This window comes from Apium graveolens, chromosome 7 (assembly GCF_009905375.1).
Source record: "Apium graveolens cultivar Ventura chromosome 7, ASM990537v1, whole genome shotgun sequence".
NCBI lineage: Eukaryota > Viridiplantae > Streptophyta > Magnoliopsida > Apiales > Apiaceae > Apium > Apium graveolens.
Window position 1 is genome coordinate 81527900 of NC_133653.1, and position 7418 is coordinate 81535317.

A 7418-nucleotide genomic window follows, 5' to 3' on the forward strand; every position below is an offset into this window, starting at 1 on the left:
AGTGCAATAAATTAAACGTGGTTGGTTATGGTTTTATCCTATGTGATCTTCATCAAGCTAATGAAAAATATCTAGGTCAATCTAAGGTGGTAAATAAATACAAGCTAATTATAACACGTCTTCTTTCTTCAGTCGTCTCTTCCTTGTATTGCTTTCTTTGATGGCCTCCATTGGAATTATCCTTCCTTTATCTTTGAATATTCATATCTTAATATACATTACAAGAATGAAATATAAAACCTAATCTAATTAACTTACAAGAAGAACTCGAGTTGCATTCGAGATTTAGTAATTACAAGATCAAACGACATGCAAGCCGTATTGAAAAAACCAAAACCATTAACCTAAGTTCATAGGAATAGCCATCCACCACGCTCAATTAACATATAATAACATGTTAGAACACATAATATGATCTTAACATATCATAACCATAATGATCTAATCATAAAAAAATGTCAAAAATCAGAAAATTTAAAATTAAATCTGATAACATTAAATCGCAGATTACAAGGTCTAAACAGCGTCAAACACCTATCGAATAGAGTATTTGTTCTCGAAAATCGGACACCAGGCCCATATTTCATAGAATCCATAATATCTGATTCAGAATCCGTATCTAATACAATTCTCATAATAAGAACAAAATCAGTATATATACAGATTATATAATCATCATATGATTATACAACTCAAATGCATGAATATCATATATTCAAAACATATACAAACATGTATATATATATGTAAACATAACAACATGTAAAATATACAAAATCACATACATAACAGTCATAACAGATTGTATACATGCTATCATCATAAAATCAGTAAACACATAAACAAATTAAACACTTTTCGCAAGTAGCTCTGATATCATTGAAGGGTTTCCAACACATAAACGCAACGGAAATGGTGTAAAATTAAATTAAAACCAGAATAAAATCGAAACCCCCCAAGATCCATGCGAAAAATATATATTTAATTCATAGACTAGATTTTTTACCTTAAGAAGCTTTACAAATTGGTTGACTAATGGAGATCCAAAGCTTGTTCAATCACCACGCATCCCGCTCTCGCGATCTACGCTCTATTGGTATCTACACGAATGCTTGGACGTAAGTATTGGATGTGTACTAGCACAAAAGTCGTTTATTCTTACTCTCTGCATCTTCTCTTTTCGTGGATAGGGTTTTAGTAACAGTCTTACCTCCAAAATCAGTCATATAAGAGATATTATATAGAGGGTAGAAATACGAATTATAACTCTTAACTAATTAAGAGTTATTATTAATTCAAAATTCCTATTTGGATTATAATTAATTCTCACTTAATTATTTAACAAATAAATTTCATAATTAATATTAGTCAATTCGAATATCATTATTTATCTAATTAATTACGTCAAACATAATTAATATTTTAAATAATTCAAATTACTTTAATTTAATTTAAATTAAATAATCCTTCAAGCATTCTTTGTGTGTGACCCTATAGGTTATCATTACGTTGCCAGCGAATTTTAAATCTAGTTTAAAATCGTTAAGAATGAGCGGCATCTATTAATACATCATTACTACCCAAGTAATAATAATTAAGTCGATGATTGATTAAACCTTTCGTGAATAATGTACAATGTAATATAATCCCTTTAACCAAATATTATAGATTAAAGTAGAGACATGTAATGTGTCATCCTCATCATAGTTTAATCAAAGTTTTCTTGATCAATAAGTAGATTATCAGATCAAATCAACATTTGAGCGCAGCCACGCATTTATATAGTTTAGCTCACACAAGTGGCCAATAAAATCACATCTTAAATTAGGAGGGTTAAATTATTTCTGGATCATTTATATTTCTCATACTTTGTACATAAATGAAAAAGAATTTTTTTTATTTTTTATTAAATAAATAAAAATTTAATAATAAAAATTGAAGAACTATAACAAAATTTTAACATGATTTTCTAGGTGAAATATCGGACGGTAGTTCCCCCCCCCCCAAATGAAAACACACGCTTGTATTCATTCCCAGGAAAAAAGACCTGGTCAAATCTCTCGCACCCCCCTTTCTCAAACCCCCCTCTCTCTCCAAACACGGTGTCCAAAACAAGAGCTACTCATCATTCCTTAGCATTAAATAGTTTCCGGTATCTACATTTGCTTCATCTCCCGTTCACTACAACAACAATTACAAATACATCTTCCTCACTCCGTTTATGTTTTCTCAATTTTGATTATTTGTATGATTCTGGAGCTAATATTTAGGGATTTGAACTTCTTAGCATATTCTTCTCTCCCCTTCGATTTTGTATTTGACTAATTATACTACGCCATAGAATGCTTTAAGCAACCCCCTAGCTGTGTTGCTATAGAACCAAAAAAATATTGCTAAAGGCCCGAAAATGGCTAAGGCGACATCAAAGCTATGTTGACTCGTAGCTAGTTAGTATAGATATCTATAGCAACATACCTACAATTCTATTGTAATATAATATATTTTTTTACTATAGACATCAATAGCAACATCTTTTGGACTCTATAGTAATATATTTTTTTGTGCAATAGATCTTAAAATTTCTTTCAAAATGGTGCGGCCTGCCAGGCCCCACTGGGGGACCCCAAATGTAGGACCCACATAAATAATTCTTAAAAATTCATATTTTAATTATTTGTTTTTTTATTTTTACTTTCATTTTCATAAATATTATCATAAATAGTCAAATTTTAAATTAAAAAAATAAATTGAGATATTTCAAAAATAATTGAACTAATTACTCAATCTAAATTAATAAATACGAACTCATGAATTATTACAAAAAAATGAATCAAGTTCTGTAAAAATACATTTATATCAACAAGTTCTCTAAAAATTTTCTAAATCAAAAATGTCAAATTTGTGTTGCTGTTTCCTGTAAAGTTGTTTCCATCCACTTCAAGCCACCAAATTTGTCGAGATAAAAATTATATGAAACCTGTAAAAAATTAATCAATCAACAAAGCTGCATGTAATAATTCTATATTATATATTGAACTTAGCAAAGGTGCATTTCCAAGATGGTAGAAATAAAAATTGTATAAGTACTAACATACCATTAACTGTATTGAATAAAATACAGTAGTTGAGTGACGCATACTGTAGAAACTGCTAAAACAATTAGTAAATTAGTACCATAAAGTATGTTATATAAACCATGCCCCTCATCATTTGAAAAATGTTTATCCACAGTAACTGATATTCCAGGGTTGTTCGAAAGAAATAAAGAAAGAAAAGAATATATAAAGAAAGAAAGGCCTTTCCATTATATTCTCGTGCACAGAACTTTCCGCATAAAACTTATTCCACCATATTGACACATGTTTCTGTGGTGATACAAAATAAACAAATTTCAAAAAATTAGTGACATAAAATAACTTGTGCCTGGTTATATAGAACCCCAAAAATGTTTGAGATTATTTGATAGAGTGTTGTGCAAGACATGCTTGTACATTAACAAAACTAAGTCGAATTTACAATCCTAAGTAAGTTGTATTGTAATCTTAGTTTGCATTTTGTATTATAACATTTAAGGTCTGTAGAAATGTCAAAGAGCAGACTGGAATTCTTTTCATTAAACAATATCAAGCCTAGGAATTCTATCTGGAAGAAGATCAAGAAGATCATGCCTCAGAAGAATTATGAAGAAACTTGGAGTTAAATAAATATGTTTTAAGAAAAATATTCTAAGTCAAGATCTCTACAAGTCACAGATTTAGTGTTATAGAGAAGTCATTCGAGAAATCCAAATGACTTATCGAGAAGTCAGGAAAGCTACTAGAGAACTCAGAGATATTGACAAGCCAAATTGAAGACATAAAGATTGGAGATATCGGCTAGTCAATTCTTCACTAGAGAACTCCTTTGATATCGACAAGTCAAAATATCATTAGAGATCTCTGAGATATCGACAAGTCAAATATCACTAGAGATCTCTGAGATATTTACAAGTCAAAATATCACTATAGATCTCAGAGATATCCAAAAGTCAAGTGAAGACATGAAGCTGAGAGATCTCGATAAGCTAAAGTCACTTATATAGAACTCAGACACCTCTACAAGTCAAAACAACTATGGAGTATTAGAGATCTTGATAAGCCAATATACTTATCGAGATGTCAAGTTCTCTATATGCCTAACTGGAGATCTCGAGGTAAAATCTCAAAGTACAAATTGCAGACCAATTCAATATTCAAGATTATAAAGCAACAAACAATCTAATCAAGTTGGATTGTCAAGTCTACAAAAAGCAGCTTGAAGAGTGCAAAATCAAGGGTTAAGATTAACTGACAAAGAAAGAACAAAGTTAACACAGTATGCAAAGATATGCTAAGCCAGAAAAGGAAGATATACTTTTCCCAAAATGGAATGATTAGTGACATCTTACTAAAGTGAGTAGCATCTCTTATTACACACTGTATAAACTAGTAGTTAACTATCATATAAAGTTAACACTGGTCCTTTATTAGAAGTAACAATTTAGATCAGAAATTTTGTATTCTCTCCAGAAAACAACTGAGCTCTTTATCAAATAGCCTAGAAATTTTGTAGCAAGACATTCTTAATTTTAAAATAAAATTAAGTGATCTGTGTTCTTTATTGTTAACTTCTTACTTTCAATGCTAACACATTTAACTACAAGATTTATTTTACTTTGTTCACCACCATTCAAAACTTAAGAAAAGCATAAAAATACCAAAAACACATTCACCCCCTGTGTGTTATACATTACCTAACAAGTGGTATCAGAGCAAAATCTGAAAGTAAACAGATTCAAGATCTTGGAAGAATGAATACACAAAAAATCAGTAGCATCAAAATCCCTACTTTTGATAAAGCTAACTACACTCTATGGAAGAAGAAAATGATGATATGTGTCAGGATGGCCAATCTACTATACATTCAGATCCTCAAAAAAGGCCCTTCACTCCTATGGTTAAAGTTGAGGAATCTACAGATGGAGACATGGTTATCCCAGCTCATTATGCTCCTAAGGATCCTTCAGAATACACTAAGCTTGAGAAAAAAAAGTCTCCCTAGATAGTGGCTTGAAGTTAATCTTAATAGAGTCACTAGACAATGTGATGTACAACAACATTCTCAATTGTGAAACTGCAAAACAGATCTGGGAAAAGATAGAAATATTATGTGAAGTAACCAAGGACATTAGGTCAAATCAAAGAAGGATACTGATTTCACAGTATGAGGGTTTTATGGCTAAGCCAAAGGAAAGCATTATTGATGTGTTTGAAAGGTTTAACAAGCTGATTAATGACTTGCAACTTCTTGATAAATATAATGAAGCTGAAGAAGTAAACATGAAGTTTTTGCTCATTCTTCCTGATCATTTAGAACAAAATATCTCAGCAATCAGAGAAGGGAGAGAGTTGAGCAGAATAACTCTGGAAGTTCTTTATGAAATCTTAAAAACATATGAACTAGAAATGATTCAAAGAAAATCATTAAGAGTTGGTCAAGGGCATGTTGTGGATGGTTCAAGTGCCCTAATTGTCAATGAAAGCCAGACCTCTAGTGATGAGCCAAGATTCCAGACTCCAGTTGCCTCAACAAGTGAGCAAAGAAACAATGATTCACAGGACAAGTCATACTGGAATTGGAAGAAGATGAATTTTACACCTTGGATGAACTAGATGAGCTAGATTAATCAATGGCCTACCTGGCAAGAAAGTTCTCTAACATTAGAGTAAAGAAGCAAAGATTCTTCAAGGGTAAAGGACAATCATTCAATAAAGACAACAGCTGGAAAGGAAAAGGGAAGTACACATCTGATAGCAAAAATGGTTACAAAACTGGATCTGTTGACAGATCAAAGATATGGTGTTTAACTGTGATGAGTTAGGCCATTTTGCTACAGAATGTAGGAAACCCAAGAAAGCAAAGAAAGATAAAGCTTATCTTGAATTGGAAGCAAAGTATGAAGCTCTTTTAAAGAAACAACAAAGCAAAACTTATATTACAGAGGGTAAAAGTTGGGATGATTCTGATAATGATGAAGATGAGGAAGTTGAAAATTATGCACTAATGGCCTTGGAGCAAGGAGAGTCATCCTCATCAAAAACACAGGTACCAACTCTTACCACCATTGATTTAAATGTGAATCAATATTAGGAAACTGTTGAAAAGATGAGCATAGAAACGTTTCACATTTATACAAGCATGGTTGCTGCTAATGAAGAAGTTAACAGACTGAGAAAGATAAATGAGAAGCTTGAAAATGAGAAACAAGAAACTGAATTGTTGATGATGGAGCTTGAAGCTGTAAAACAAGAAAATGCTTACTTGAAAAATGAGCTCAAGTGTGCAAATGAGATTGAAGTTGTGCTAAGGGAGAAGCTAGATAAAAATGAAGTTAAATTAAAGTCCTTCAAGAATGCATCTGTGTTAGTTGGATTATATCATGAGAAAAATAAACAATGTGCTAACACAGCCATTGGATTTGATTATGAGGCCTTGAATAGAAAAAAGAAAGTTGTAGATGACAAAGACAAGAGCATTGCTAGTGAAGATGTCCCGGTAATTCTGAGAAAAGTAAAGTCACCTGTGTTCAAGGCTAGAAAAATTAACTTTAGTAAAAATGAGTTAATAATTAAATAGGAGCTAGCAGATGAAGATGCTGTAAAGACAAGTAAAGAAAGCTCTCCTGTTACTGAAGTTAAAAAGAAGCTCATGAATAATCAAGACTGCAAGACACCTATCAAGGAAATAAATACTGAAGATGCAAAGAAGAAGAAGAAGAATAGGAATGGGAAAATTGGAATAAACAAAAGCAACAACTTTGCTTATGTTGCAGATGCTCCAAGAAAGAAATGTGAAAAGTGTGGATCTGTAAATCACCTAACCTATCTTTGTAAAAAGATAGTTAGCCAGCCATTTAAGAGAGCCTACAAGTATAATGAAGACAACGCAAATGATCCCTATTCATTATGTGATAAGTTTAACTGCATTCCCTATAATTTAAAAGTAATGACGAGTTGCCACAAGATGAGAGTAGATCTTAAAGAAGTTAGTATTGGATTATGCATGGGAGAATACACAAACATCTATGAACACTATTCTTTCTGAGACTTCTAACTCTACTTCTTCTAAATCAGTTTACAAGAAGAAAGTATCCAACACCGCTTGGTTTTCTAAACACACTTACAACTTATTGTGTGCAGGGAGAAATGAAGAAGGTCATATGGATCATAGGCAGTGGATACTCCAGACATATTACAGGTGATAAGGCCCTGATATAATGATTTGAGGAGAATGTTGTCCATTTGGTGACAACAACAAAGGATTCACAATGGGATATAGCAAAATTGTTTCTAGAAATGTTGTCATTGATGATGTAGCATTGGTAGATGGTCTTGTAGTTA